The sequence below is a fragment of the Globicephala melas genome, chromosome 17, assembly GCF_963455315.2.
Source record: "Globicephala melas chromosome 17, mGloMel1.2, whole genome shotgun sequence".
In the NCBI taxonomy this organism is placed as follows: Eukaryota; Metazoa; Chordata; class Mammalia; order Artiodactyla; family Delphinidae; genus Globicephala; species Globicephala melas.
Window position 1 is genome coordinate 32,639,211 of NC_083330.1, and position 15,875 is coordinate 32,655,085.

The 15,875-nt window shown below is 41.0% G+C and overlaps 1 long non-coding RNA gene and 1 pseudogene across 2 annotated transcripts; one reads left to right on the forward strand and one right to left on the reverse strand.

The window, feature by feature from the left end:
* Positions 1-556: 556 nt before the first annotated feature.
* On the reverse strand, positions 557-7,686 carry LOC132593703 (uncharacterized). 2 transcript variants are annotated; one of them, XR_009559446.1, is made up of 4 exons: positions 7,350-7,686; positions 4,562-4,694; positions 2,399-2,554; positions 557-1,176 (listed from the first exon to the last, which is right to left on the reverse strand). It is a non-coding gene; the product is annotated as an uncharacterized lncRNA (long non-coding RNA). The 2 variants fall into 2 exon arrangements; XR_009559445.1 differs by having other exon boundaries at positions 558-1,176; positions 2,386-2,554; positions 7,350-7,685.
* On the forward strand, positions 2,408-14,890 carry LOC132593702 (UDP-N-acetylglucosamine--peptide N-acetylglucosaminyltransferase 110 kDa subunit pseudogene; annotated as a pseudogene).
* Positions 14,891-15,875: the final 985 nt, after the last annotated feature.

Genomic DNA, 15,875 nt, shown 5'->3' on the forward strand with positions numbered 1-15,875 from the left:
GTTGTTTTGCTTCAAAATATTTTATTCTACCTGGAAGTAGCAAATCTTCAAATTACAATTTTTTAAATGCTTTCAAATATCAATACTATAGGTGTCACAAAATCTAGAAAAATGACATTTAAAAATTAACTACTGCCAGATGTGTCTCTATAAAACTTTTTCCCCACTCTTTTAGCTATATATTCTTTAACTGCCTCCTCATACGACAGTTTATGTATTTTCGAAATAAAATTTTAAGAAATAAACTTTGTAGTTTTTAGACATAGATTTCTTGTACCATGGTTGATTAGAATTTGCTTCTAGTTATTAATAGTTTAGAAAAGTTTATTTCAGCTTCACAATTTATTATTGATAATGTCACATTAATTTTCATTGTTAACTTTGAGAAAACCTCTATGGATTACTTCCTCATAAGTATTTACTATTATAAATGCATTACTGATTTCAGTACTGCTATAGGTTTGTGCTTTACAGGGATTCTGATAAAATACTCATTCACACCATTCCATTACACACATTGTTGACGGAGTATATTCATTCATTCATTTATTTATTTATTTATTTATTTTTGGCTGTGTTGGGTCTTCGTTGCTGTGCGCAGGCTTTCTCTACTTGCAGGGAGTGGGGGCTACTCTTCGTTGCGGTGCACAGGCTTCTCATTGCGGTGGCTTCTCTTGTTGCAGAGCACGGGCGCTAGGCACGGAGGCTTCAGTAGTTGTGGCTCGCAGGCTCAATAGTCGTGGCTCACGGGCTCTAGAGCGCAGGTTCCGTAGTTGTGGCACACTGGCTTAGTTGCTCCGTGACATGTGGGATCTTCCCGGACCAGGACTCGAACCCTTGTCCCCTGCATTGGCAGGTGGCTTCTTAACCACTGCGCCATCAGGGAAGCCCCTGGAGTATATTCTTGACAGAAGAAAATTTCCGTTTTGACTAAGCATTGATGAGAACTGAATCTTTGACTTATCTTTCACATGCCTGATGATTGAAATAATTTTCCACAGATTAGCTTCTGGTTTTGTACTTTTCAGTTCTTTTTTTCTTCTTCAAACGCACATGCTTTGAGAGCTGTGAAGTGCAAGACATGGCTATATTGTAAGGTGGTGTTTGTCCTTATGCTTCTGTGTCTTGTGCTAGTTAAGTCAGTAGAGTAGTCAGTATGAGTACTGGAAGTTATTCCTGTAATGGGATAGTATATAGTCAATTACATATGGCGGTGTCTGAAAATCACATAATAGCCTCACTTAAAACATCTCCCTAGGGCTTCCCTGGTGGCGCAGTGGTTGAGAGTCCACCTGCCAACGCAGGGGACACGGGTTCGTGTCCCGGTCCGGGAAGATCCCACATGCCGTGGAGCGGCTAGGCCCGTGAGCCATGGCCGCTGAGCCTGTGCGTCCAGAGCCTGTGCTCCACAACGGGAGAGGCCACAACAGTGAGAGGCCCGCGTACCACAGAAAAAAGAAAATCTCCTTAGCCAGATTTCAAAAAAGCCTGTGGCCATTCCAATATGATCCAACATAACGGAATATGATAGAAGGAAAATTGGCAAAGAAAGAGACGCTGGTCTTAACTGATGGAAGTTAAAATATCTCACTTTTGACAATTTTTGCAAAAACCTATAATTCCACGAACTAATTTCTAGGGTTCTTCATAGGACCTAAAAAGGAACCCATAGAGTTGTGGAACAACAATAGAAGCTGCTGTGATGGAAGCCCAGGCACCCCAACAAAGAGTAGCCCCCGCTCGCCGCAACTAGAGAAAGTCTGCACGCAGCATTGAAGACCCAACGCAGCCAAAATAAAAATAAATAAATAAAGATAAATAAATTTATTTTTAAAAAAGTAATACTCAGGTTTGAGGCATGAGAAGTATGATGAGGAGAAATTAGCTAATCCTTTCAGAACTTTTAAAATATCAAACTCAGTCTCTAAGATTTTAGCATTATATGCAACATCGGTTACTTATTAGTGGTTTGGGAAGGCCAATTTAAAATTTTCTGATCTTACTGTATTGAAATTCACGGCCCTAATGTTTTCCACATTGACTACATGAATGATGAAGTAAAGTCAATCATGTATTTCCTTCCCAACTGGACAGAAAACAAAATTTTAAACAGTGTTTGGACTACTGACTTTTGATTTCTTCTAAGGCAAGTGTATAGGTAATTTTTATTCCCTGATTAGGAGAAAAATGGTGGAAGAGGGCAGGGTTAAGAATTAAGATTTCAAGAGCATGAGAGGTAGATGGCCAACCAGAGTTCCTAAGGTTCGGTGCCTGTAACTGTTGCCGCCGCTTAAGCCTACCAAAGCAGTGGTATGGCTGCTGCCCTCGTGTTTGCTACCTCTAGAAACATTCTTGCCAGTAGTGGCGGCAGCGGGACTCAATTACCCCTTTTTCTCACTCTCTCCAGAAGCTCCAGATGGCGTCTTCTGTGGGCAACGTGGCCGACAGCACAGAACCAACGAAACGTATGCTTTCCTTCCAAGGGTTAGCTGAGTTGGCACATCGAGAATATCAGGCAGGAGATTTTGAGGCAGCTGAGAGACACTGCATGCAGCTGTGGAGACAAGAGCCAGACAATACTGGAGTACTTTTATTACTTTCATCTCTACACTTCCAGTGTCAAAGGCTGGACAGATCTGCCCACTTTAGTACTCTGGCAATTAAACAGAACCCTCTTCTGGCAGAAGCCTATTCGAATTTGGGGAATGTGTACAAGGAAAGAGGGCAGTTGCAGGAAGCGATTGAGCATTACCGGCATGCATTGCATCTCAAACCAGATTTCATCGATGGTTATATTAACCTGGCAGCCGCTTTGGTAGCAGCAGGCGACATGGAAGGGGCAGTACAAGCTTACGTCTCTGCTCTTCAGTGCAATCCTGATTTGTACTGTGTTTGCAGTGACCTGGGGAACCTGCTCAAAGCCCTGGGTCGCTTGGAAGGAGCCAAGGCATGTTATTTGAAAGCAATGGAGACGCAACCGAACTTTGCAGTAGCTTGGAGTAATCTTGGCTGTGTTTTCAATGCACAAGGGGAGATTTGGCTTGCAATTCATCACTTTGAAAAGGCTGTCACCCTTGACCCCAATTTTCTGGATGCTTATATCAATTTAGGAAATGTCTTGAAAGAGGCACGGATTTTTGACAGAGCTGTGGCAGCTTACCTTTGTGCCCTAAGCTTGAGCCCAAATCATGCAGTGGTACGTGCCAACCTGGCTTGTGTATACTATGAGCAAGGCCTGATAGATCTGGCAATAGACACCTGCAGGCGAGCTATTGAATTGCAACCACATTTCCCTGATGCTTACTGCAACCTAGCCAACGCTCTGGAAGAGAAGGGCAGTGTTGCCGAAGCAGAAGAGTGTTATAATACAGCTCTGCGGCTGTGTCCCACCCATGCAGACTCTCTGAATAACCTAGCCAATATCAAAGGAGACCAGGGAAACATTGAAGAGGCAGTTCGCTTGTATTGTAAAGCATTAGAAGTCTTCCCAGAGTTTGTTGTTGCCCATTCAAATTTAGCAAGTGTATTGCAGCAGCAGGGAAAACTGCAGGAAGCTCTGATGCATTATAAGGAGGCTGTTCGAATCAGTCCTATCTTTGCTGATGCCTACTGTAACATGGGAGACACCCTAAAGGAGATGCAGGATGTTCAGGGAGCCTTGCAGTGTTATACTCGTGCCATTCAGATTAACCCTGCACTTGCGGATGCCCACAGCAATCTGGCTTCCATCCACAAGTATTCAGGGAATATTCCAGAAGCAATTGCTTCTTATCGCACTGCTCTGAAGCTTGAACCTGATTTTCCTGACGCTTATTGTGATTTGGCTCATTGCCTGCAGATTGTCTGTGATTGGACAGACTATGATGAGCGAATGAAGAAGTTGGTCAGCATTGTGGCTGACCAGCTGGAGAAGAATAGGTTGCCTTCTGTGCAGCCTCATCATAGTATGCTCTATCCTCTTTCTCATGGCTTCAGAAAGGTTCTCATGGCTGAGAGCCATGGGAACCTCTGCTTGGATGAGATCAGTGCCCTTCATAAACCACCGTACGAACATCCAAAAGACTTGAAGCTCAGTGATGGTCGACTGCGTGTAGGATACGTGAGTTCTGACTTTGGGAATCATCCTACTTCTCATCTTATGCAGTCTATTCCAGGCATGCACAATCCTGATAAATTTGAGGTATTCTGTTATGCCCTGAGCCCAGATGATGGCACAAACTTCCGAGCAAAGGTGATGGCAGAAGCCCATCATTTCATTGATCTTTCTCAGATTCCATGCAATGGGAAAGCAGCTGATCGCATCCATCAAGATGGTATACACATCCTTGTAAATATGAATGGTTATACCAGGGGTGCTCGAAATGAACTCTTTGCTCTCAGGCCAGCTCCTATTCAGGCAATGTGGCTGGGCTACCCTGGGACAAGTGGCGTGCTTTTCATGGATTATATCATCACTGATCAGGAAACTTCACCTGCTGAAGTTGCTGAGCAGTATTCTGAGAAACTGGCTTATATGCCCCATACTTTCTTTATTGGTGATCATGCCAATATGTTCCCTCACCTGAAGAAGAAGGCAGTCATCGATTTTAAGTCCAATGGGCACATTTATGACAATCGGATTGTGCTGAATGGCATCGACCTCAAAGCATTTCTTGATAGTCTCCCAGATGTGCAGATTGTCAAGATGAAATGTCCTGATGGAGGAGACAACGCAGACAGAAGTAATACGGCTCTTAATATGCCTGTCATTCCTATGAATACTATTGCAGAGGCAGTTATTGAAATGATTAACAGAGGACAAATTCAGATAACAATTAATGGATTCAGTCTTAGCAATGGACTGGCAACTACCCAGATCAACATTAAGGCTGCCACTGGAGAGGAGGTTCCCCGTACCATTATTGTAACCACCCGTTCTCAGTACGGGTTACCGGAAGATGCCATTGTGTACTGTAACTTCAATCAGTTATATAAAATTGACCCATCTACTTTGCAGATGTGGGCAAATATTCTGAAGCGTGTTCCCAATAGCGTACTGTGGCTGTTGCGTTTTCCAGCAGTAGGAGAACCTAATATTCAACAGTATGCACAAAATATGGGCCTTCCCCAGAAGCGTATCATTTTTTCACCTGTTGCTCCTAAAGAGGAACATGTTCGGAGAGGCCAGCTGGCTGATGTCTGCTTGGACACTCCACTCTGTAATGGACACACCACAGGGATGGATGCCCTTTGGTCAGGGACACCCGTGGTGACTATGCCAGGAGAGACTCTTGCTTCCCGAGTTGCAGCTTCCCAGCTCACTTGTTTAGGCTGTCTTGAGCTTATTGCTCAAAATAGACAAGAATATGAAGACATAGCTGTGAAACTGGGAACTGATCTAGAATACCTGAAGAAAATTCGTGGCAAAGTCTGGAAGCAGAGAACATCTAGCCCTCTGTTCAACACCAAACAATACACAATGGACCTAGAGCGGCTCTATCTACAGATGTGGGAGCATTACGCAGCTGGCAACAAACCTGATCACATGATTAAGCCTGTTGAAGTCACTGAGTCGGCCTAAATAATGACTGTGTGCACAGGAGAATTACCCTGTACCTGAGCCTCAACCTTCTGGGGGAAAGGGAACTACTTTTTCCTTATCTGTACAATACCATGCTGCAGATGGGTGACAGACAATGATAAGAAATAGCACAGCCAGACTTGCTTCCTGCATGATCATGATCATGATAGGGAGAGACACAAGAGATGGGAAACTGCTGTTGCACAAGGAGTCTCCATAGAATTTTGCAGCAGCCAGGTGTCTGGAAGGTCTGGAAGGTAAGTCTGGAAGGTCTGATCTCCCTTGGTCTTCCATGGGATGGATGGTTAGTGTGGAAGGGAGATAGAGATTGCCCAGCCATTTTGTGATTATCATGGATTGATTGAGTCTTCTGAATTAATATTTTTCTTTATATTTTGGGTATTGGAGCTTTTAAAAATGTTTGGTTTCAGGTATTTTTATTCATGTGAAGTGTATATGATTCTCTTGAGATAAGCTTTTAAGCTAAAATATTCTTTGTTTTAGTTTCTGAACTCTACAGATAAATGGGGACTTTGCTGGTGTAGTCTTTTTATAGGTTTTATAAACCACTTGAGCCTATATCAGTCATTTTAGTTTCTGACATAATGTTTGGAACTATCAGTGCTTTGTTGGTTTATAGATGATGGCTTAAATTCTTTTCCTGGTCCGTTTCCTTCTTCCCTTCCCCCCACTTTAAAAATTCTCCTGTAACTTGGCTAACAAAAAACCAAGTCTGATTCAAAACCTCCCAGAGTGTTTCTCTTAACCGCATCATCTGGTGCCAAATGAAGATTCTTAGGAGTGATTATTAATTCTGAAGGGCACAGTTGTGGTACTGTCACTGATGATAATAATAATGGATTTTTGGCCTAGAGTTTTGACCTATTTCACCAGTGTTTACCATTGACTGCCCCTCTATGCTGCTTCCAAAAGTGATAGTGTGTGTTAAGATTTTTACGTTCACTTCTAAAGTTTGTTTTTTTTTTTAGTGAGTCCTGTTCTTCCTTTTTCTTTCAGCAGAAATGAAATCCCAGGTAAGTATAAGTATTCAAATATTTGATCAGTAAGTCACAGTTATCTCCAGTACATTAAATAACTTTCATCAAAAAACATGTTATAGGTAAAAAGCTCTGAAGGACCAGCTATGTATATGATAATTATGTTTCAGACCTTCTAGGGTATTATAGATAATAACTTGTCTTCTGGACGTGGTCTTGAAGTCTTTATGGATTCAGTCTCAGTAGTAGCGAACTGCATTGCTACTTGGTTTGGAGTACAAATTAGACTTTAGCCCTCCTGGAGGTTGAGTTTTTGGTATTGAAAACCATAGGAATGAAATTATTGTATTTCAACAAAGGATCGAGCGCTTGAGGCTTAAACAAGGCAACATACGTGTGGGAAGCAGTCAGCCTTGAGGGCAGGTAAGGACATGCCAGGCATGCGGCCGCTGCTCGAAGGGACTGTCCCTACTTGTTCCCCTCCTTGTTCCATTCCATGGGAGATAAATCACCAGGGCCCAGAGGTCAGAAAGAATGTAAAATGAGACAAGCAAAGCTGTCTCCCCCCTGCACATGCAGGTTATTTTTGATGCTTCTGGGTTTATGGGTTTCCTCCCAGGGAAGTTAACCTTGAGCCGAGACAGTCTGTAGATAATGTAAACCACCATCTGGCAACCTTCCGATTTCTAGTCTATATAATCTGCAACTGTAGCATAATAAAATTTGCCTTGCAACCATCAGTTGTCTTGGTCCTTCTGACCCCATGCGTCGGTGCTACTTCAGTTCCTTACCCCTTCCCTTCTGACCCTGGGCGGTGAGATCCTCTTTCTCCGGCTGGTCCGCGGCAAGTGGCACTCGAACAGGGACCTGAAGCGTGAAGGCAATTAAAAGAAAAAGAAAGTGCAGGTAAGAGAACCCTTATGCAAAATATGTGTGGCCACCAGTAAAAGTGGAACTAATAGAGGCATAAGGCAATAGTCAGAAGTAAAATAAGATGGGGCAAAAGGGCTCAAAGATGTATGAATTATTTGCTCAGGTTTTACTTTCGATGCTTAAAGCTCGGGGTAATAAAGTTTCTACCTCACAGTTGACTGAATTTTTACAGCATATCCATGGTGTATCTCCCTGGTTTCCTGATGGCGGCTCTGTTGACATAGAAATCTGGCAGAAAGTTGGAGAAGATTAAAAAATTATTACAAGTCTCGAGGGCCTACTCATACTCCTGTTGTTACATATAGTTTGTGGAATCTGATAAAAAATATGTTTAGATTCTTCTCATGATAGTGTTGATTTGAATGTAAAGTCAGAAAAACATAAGCCTCTGACAGAAGGAGAGACTGTATTATCAGCTACTGTGTCGCCACTTCCTAAACCGAAAGAGCTAATTAATTTAAATATTTTAGATGAAGAGGAACATTTTGACTTAACAGATGAGGCTTGTAAACATAAAAGAGAGAAATATCCTGAGGATGATTTTCTAATGGCTGTGATAGATAAGTCAGTGAAAAAGCTGCAGGTTAATAAGGACTGTCTTCCTCAAAAATCCACATCTGTAAAAATGCTCAGTCCCTTGCAGCACGCTGTACAAGGAGCAATAAAACGAGGAGAAGATCCTATTTTCTGTTGTCCCGTCATAGAAAGACCTGATCCTAATAATCCTCAACAAGCTACTAGGGGGCATCAGGCTCTCCCTTTGAAAGTTTTGAAAGATTGAATTTCTGCCTGTGCTCAATATGGGCCCACTGCTCCTTTTACTACTGCTATGGTTGACAGGAGAAGCTCTTCCCCCCGCTGATTGGAAGTCTATTGCACGAGCTTGTTTAAATGGTGGAGATTATTTAATATGGAAGTTTGATTTTTATGAACGGGCTGCTGAACAAGCAGACAAGAATGCTGCCCATAATATTCCAGTTGATTATCATATGCTGATTGGGGAAGGACAATATCTTTCTTTACAAGATCAATTAACTTATCCCTTTGTTGCTTATCCTCAAATAAATCATTTGGTATTACAAGCCTGGAGGAAATGACCTTCTACACACAAAACTGAGGATCTTTCAACAATTAGACGGGGACCTGATGAACCATATGCTGATTTTGTAGATAGGTTGTCACAGGCGGTGGGGAGACTCATTGTGGACGGACTCACTGGTATGATTGTAGTTAAGCAACTTGCTTTTGAAAATGCTAATAATGCGTGTCAGGCTGCGATTCGACCTTGGAGAAAACGGGGAACATTGGAGGATTATATTCACCTTTGTGCAGACATTGGGCCTACTTATATACAGGGTGCTGCTGTGGCTGCAGCATTAACTAAAGTGGGGTTTAAAAACAATCAAAAGAAAACAAAGACTTGTTTTAAATGCGGAAAGGCAGGTCATTTTGCTAGAGAATGTAGATCTTTTAATTCTAACCCTAGTCCTTCCTTCCCTACTCAGAAACCTCCAGATGGTCAGAAAATCCCTGGTTTATGCCCTAAATGCAATAGGGGGAAACATTGGGCACAGATTGTTGCTCAGTGGCCCACAAGGATGGGCCACCACTGTCGGGAAACTCCTCCCGGGGCCTTCCCCGGCCCCAACAAATAATAAGGGTAATGTCTGTGTATCCTCCTCAAATTATCAATCAGACATTAACCAAAAACAAAAACATACAATATGCTCGCTCTCCAGAGCAACACCAGGAAGCGCAGGACTGGAGCTCAGTACCTCCGCCCGATATGTATTAACTCCTGAAATGGGTCCTCAGGCCCTCTCTGCAGGCATCTGTGGACCTTTACCCAAGGGTTTGATGGGACTATTATTGGGAAGAAGTAGTGTCACCATGAAAGGTTTAACTGTTATGCCAGAAGTCATGGTTTCTGACTACGAAGGAGAAATAAAAGTCATGGCACAAACTATTAAAAATATAATAACTATTTCTCTTGGTGATAAAATTGGACAATTGCTACTTTTGCCCTTTGTACCTCATGGACAAAGTTTACAACATCAAAAGAGAGAAACAAAGGCTTTTGGATCGTCTAATGCTGCCTACTGGATTCAGAAGATAGGGAAAGAACGTCCAGAAATGAAATGAACCATTAATGGAAAGGTTTTTTCAGGTTTGTTAGACACTGGAGCTGATGTCTCTGTTATGACGCAGATACACTGGCCTAAACGTTAGCCCATTAGTCCTACTATTACAGAACTTCACAGAATAGGACAAAGTTCTTCTCCTATGCAAAGTAGTCAGTTTTTTTTATGGCAAGATAGTGAGGGCCATTCAGGATATTTCCAGCCTTATGTTTTGCCTGGGCTGCCTTTAAACCTCTGGGGCCGAGATATATTAAAAGAAATGGGAGTATTACTTTATAGTCCAAACTCTCAAGTCTCTAATATGATGTTGGATCAAGGATTTCTTCCCACAAAAGCGCTGGGAACAAATCAACAAGGAACTGTCTATCCTATTGATGTGAAAATAAAATATGATAGACAAGGTTTGGGTTTTTCTTAGGGGCCTTGGATTCTCCTCCACTCACTGCTGATCCAATTATTTGGCTGACTGATGACCCTGTATGGGTGGACCAATGACCCCTCACAAAGGAGAAATGAGAAGCTGCAGAACAATTAGTACTGGAACAATTAGGGCATTTAGAAATTTCCAGTAGTCCTTGGAATACTCCTATTTTTATTATCAAGAAAAAATCTGGAAAATATAGGTTATTACAGGATCTAAGAGCTGTTAATAAAACTATGCTAATAATGGGAGCTCTTCAACCAGGCCTACCCTCTCCAACAGCTATACCACACAATTATCATCTTTTAGTTATAGATTTAAAAGATTGTTTTTTCACTATTCCTTTGTTTCCTGAATATAGAAAACATTTTGCTTTTAGCTTGCCTGCCTTAAATTTTAAGGAACCCACGAGGAGATTTCAATGGAAAGTATTGCCTCAGGGCATGGCAAATAGTCCTACATTATGCCAAAAATATGTGGCTCAGGCCTTGACTCCTGTGAGAAAAAGGTTTCCATCGTTATATCTCATACATTATATGGATGATATACTTTTAGCCACTGATAATATTTCTTTATTAGAGACTGCTTTTCAATTTTTACAACAGTCCTTACAATCATTTGGCTTGGTCATTGCCTCAAAAAAAATTCAAAGACAATCTCCATTTTTATATTTGGGAAAATATATTGATAACACTACTATTAGGCCTCAAAAACTGCAAATTCGAGTTGATAATTTAAAAACATTAAATGCTTTTCAAAAATTACTTGGCGATATTAATTGGCTAAGGCCTTCCTTAAAACTTACTACTGCTCAATTACAGCCTTTGTTTGATATTCTTAAAGGTGACTCAGATCCTTCTTCTTCACGCTCTATGACTCCAGAAGGATTTCAAGCTTTACAAATAGTCAATAGATCTATCAGTTCTACACAATTAACTAGAATTCATACTCACCTTCCAATTTTCTTAATAATTTGTCCAACTCCTCATGTGCCTACTGCCGTCTTATGGCAAACTGTTGGAATTATTGAATAGATTCATATGAAAACTACACCCTCTAAAGTTATTAACCCTTATTATGAACTTATTAGTAATTTAATAATGCAAGGTAGAACTAGATGCTTACAACCTATAAGTATAGAACCTTCTCAAATTATTATCCTTTATTCAGTTAGTCAACAAGATTGGCTTTTTCAACATAGTAATGAATGGGGTCTTGCTCTTGCAGCATTTTCAGGTACCTTGGAATGCCATTATCCTGCTGATAAATTGATCCAATTCAGCAAACTTAACTCATATCTTTCCTTCTATAATTAGGCAACAGCCTGTTCCTCATGTACCTTTGGTTTTTACGGACGGTTCTTCTTCAGGAGTGGCTACTGTAACCATTGATGACGGAACAAACCTCATTAAAGAAACTTCCTTGACTTCAGCTCAACGTGTTGAACTGTATGCTGTCATTATGTCTTTTAAACGTTTGCCTTCTATATCTTTTAATCTGTTTTCTGATAGTAAATATCTTATTAGCATATGATTTCTTCTGGAGACTGTGAGCATAGGACATACTAATAACCCTGAATTATCATCCTCTTTTCGTTTGCTTCAACAGCTTATTCGTTCCCATGATGGTCCTGTCGCAGGTCTGTATATCCGTGCTCATTCTAACTTGCCTGGTCCATTGACTAAACTTAATGCGACTGCAGACGTTTTAACTCGATCTAAACGTGATCTTTATCCTGTACATTTTCCTCCCAAGAATAGAGTTGAAGTTACTCCTCCTCCTCAATCTCTTTTCCCTAAAGCAGGACATGTCCCAATTTACCGTACTCCTCCTTTCCGTTCGTCATGCTGTCAAGAATGGCTAATATACTGCATTCATTATCTCCATACTCTTGATACTCATGGTCCATGTCCTGGACACCCTCATATTATGGTAAGTTATGATCAAACTGCTTCACAAGCAGCACAGCAGTTGCACGCTTTACACCGTCAGTCAGCGGCTACATTACACACACAATTTTCCCTTAGTGGTGAAGCGGCCCGACAAATTGTTAAGCAATGCCCACAATGCTTACCTCACCTTCCTGTTCCACATTATGTTGTTAATCCTCGTGGATTATTACCTAGACATTTATGGCAAATGGATGTTACTCATATCCCGTCTTTTGGGAAATTACAGTTTGTTCATGTCACTATCGACACTTATTCTGGTTTCCTCTGTGCTACAGCACAGACCAGAGAAGCTACTAAACATGTTATCACTCATTTATTACATTGTTTTGCTTCCATGAACATTCCCAAAATTATTAAAACAGATAATGGGCCCGCTGCTTTTGCAACATTTTGTAATTCATTACAAAATTACCCATATTACAGGCATTCCATATAACCCTCAAGGACAAGGTATTATAGAACGTGCAAATAGATCTTTAAAGCTAACTATTGAAAAAATAAAAAGGGGGGAATTGTATAGAACAACGCCACATAACCTTATAAATCATGCTCCGTTTATTTTAAATGTTCTCACTGTTGACAAATTTGGCTGCTCTGCAGGGGGAAGGTTGGTGGCTGAGCCAAGATTGGCCTCTCAATCTCCGGAGGTCCTCTGGAAAGATCCGTTAACCAGCACTTGGTGTGGTCCTGATCCTGTGTTGATTTGGGGACGTGGTCACATGTGTATCTTTCCCAGATCAGCGCCTGGACCTTGCTGGCTTCCTGAGTGCTTAGTCAAGCAAATAGATGGCTCGCCACAGCTCACAACTAGTTCAGAAGATGAAGAAGCTCTGCATCTCTCCCGAAAATTTGACAGTGTTGATTCAGAAGAAGAAAAAGAAGAGGAGAGCACTTGCCAGGACAACTCAAAGGAGTGATGTTCCAACTTGGGGACAAATTAAACAACTGGTTTCATGAGCTCAAGAGTCAGTGAAACAACAGAATAATCCTGTTACACCTGTAACTTTATTTTTGGCTATGTTGGCAACTATTTCATGTGTTCCCTCTGTTAATGCAGCAACTTACTGGGCCTATGTACCTTATCCTCCACTATTACAACCCATATCTTGGTCTGAAGCAGAGTTTCCTGTATTTTACAATGATAACTGTTTATGGGCCTCTTATTGGGAATATAAAACAAATCAATATGTCTGTAAATTATACTAACTGGTTTAGTGCCCATCCTGTCTGTGTTAGCCCATTGAATCTGGAAACTGGATGTGTAAAGGCTATTAGTTATGAGCATACAGATGTTTATGAGGGAACGGATCAATCAGTTAGTTTGTCAGGCTCTCCAGGCATCCTTCGTTTTACAGGAACCAACATTACTCTTACATGCCCGGCTACCAGCTGACGAGAGTATCTTAAGGATACCATCATTTGGTATAAAATGGGCAACCTATTAATATTAAAGGTCAAATCTCATACACCTCACCACTTAGGGATTCCGCTATTACTATAGCCAAGGTTACAGGTGAAGATTCAGGAAATTATTTCTGTATGAAGTGTTTACTTGGAGGACAAGGGATACTTATAGCTGGACATAAGGTTACTATTCTTAACAGAAAATCAAAAAATCAATTTCCTCCTTTTATGAGCGTTAACTTTCCTGGGTCCACTTTTGAACGTTGCAGTGCATCTTCGAATAATAACCAAATATGGTGTACTATAGATTATACCAAGGTGTCAATTCTTATCTCTTCTATTCCCATCATAGATAGGTTTATCACATTTCAAAAGAACTGGGATATATGGAAACTAGCTCTAACTTATTCCAATACACCTGTTATAACTTGTGTTGCTCCTCCATATACACTTTTCTTTGGTTCTATTAACATTGGTAATTCTTCCAAAGGAGGATATAATATTAGCTGTGTTAATTGTATTTTTAGCAGTTGTATGTTCCCTTCTGCAGGAACGCAATCTGTGCTTATACTAAAGCAACCCATATATGTTATGGTGCCTGTACATCTGAGAGAACCTTGGTATGAAGATACTGGAGTACAGGCATGGGTGGAACTCTCTAAAGCCTTGCAGAGAAGGAGACGCTTTCTTGGGTGGCTAATAGTAAGTTTACTTGCCTCGGCTGCTCTGTCTGCTACCGTGGCTACTGCCGGTCTTGCTCTTTCACAGAGTATTAATCATGCTCACTTTGCTAATCAGTTATCTCAACATACCAGTCTTGCTTTATCTTTACAAAGTCACGTAGATTTACAGATTAATAACAAGTTAGATGAATTTAAAAACGCAATTTTGGGGATTAGAGATCAGATGGCAGCATTAAAATTGAGGATGCATCTAGCTTGTCATGCAAAATATACATGGATGTGTGTTACTCCTTAAAAGTACAATGACTGTATTTGGGAATGGGAAAAAGTAAAAATGCATCTGCTGAGTGTTTGGTCAGATAATAATATTAGTCTTGATCTTAAGAAATTAAATGCTGAAATTCAGGGTATACAAAATACACATCTTGATGATGTTTCGCCAGAAGATGTAATTCAAACTTTACTGGATCATTTAAAGTGGTTAAACCCTCAGTCTTGGATTACCGGAAGGTTGTCAGGATTTATTACCCTGGCCATAATTTGCCTATTATTGATAATAATCTTCTCATGTCTGTTTCGTATCCTCATGCAACAGTATACTACTCTCGGCACTAAACTTCATGGAATTATTTTGCAGCAAAAGTTAAAAAATAAAAAGGGGACCTGTGGGAAGCAGTCAGCCTTGAGAGCAGGTAAGGACATGCCAGGCATGCCGCCGCTGCTCGAAGGGACTGTCCCTACTTGTTCCCCTCCTTTCTCCTTTCCATGGGAGATAAATCACCAGGGCCCAGAAATCAGAAAGAATGTAAAATGAGACAAGCAAAGCTGTCTCCCCCATGCACATGCAGGTTATTTTTGATGATTCTGGGTTTATGGGTTTCCTCCCAGGGAAGTTAACCTTGAGCCGAGACAGTCTGTAGATAATGTAAACCACCATCTGGCAGCTTTCCTTTTTCTAGTCTAGATAATCTGCAACTGTAGCATAATAAAATTTGCCTTGCAACCATCAGTTGTCTTGGTCCTTCTGACCCCATCCATCGGTGCTACTTCAGTTCCTTACCCCTTCCCTTCTGACCCTGGGCGGTGAAATCCTCTTTCTCCGGCTGGTCCGCAGCACACATGAATATATGTTTTTGTCTTGCTGTACTGCACCTGTGCTGTCTAGTAACAGATATTTTGTCTGCTAGTAGTGTTCTAGATTATGTCTTTCCAAAGCACTGAGGCAGTGCACCTATTCTGTAGTTGCAGCTGATGCCTGAATGTAGCCTAGCTGACAAATTATTGATTAATAAGAACTTGAATTTCTCAAAGATTTGTACTGTTAACCAAAATCTGAGCAAGGAGTCTCAAATGTAATTCTTAGCCAGAATTACATGTTAATGAACCATTTAACAGTGTGAATCAAGGAACATCAGTGTAAGGATTTCTTTTAATTTATTTTTTACCTGCTTGAGATATCAGTTAAAGTTTGCCAGCTTGGTTGCAGATGAACGGACGTTTGAAGTTCACCAAAGTATTTAATGTGGGATAGGATAATAGACTTCCAGCGCCCTCAAGGCTGCGACCTTGCAGCCATTTTACATAGCACATCTTCCTCCTATAGGGAGGAACCTTTCCCTGGCCCGAAAAGTAGCAGCTCTGTTGAAGCTTTGCTTATTGTAACAGGCTTTTGTTTCCAGGTTACATGTCTGTGGAAGACTTAATTCTAATAGAGATATAGATATTACTGGAAACTAATTGTTTTTTCTATTATACTCTGATTTATCAAAAAAGTAAAACATTT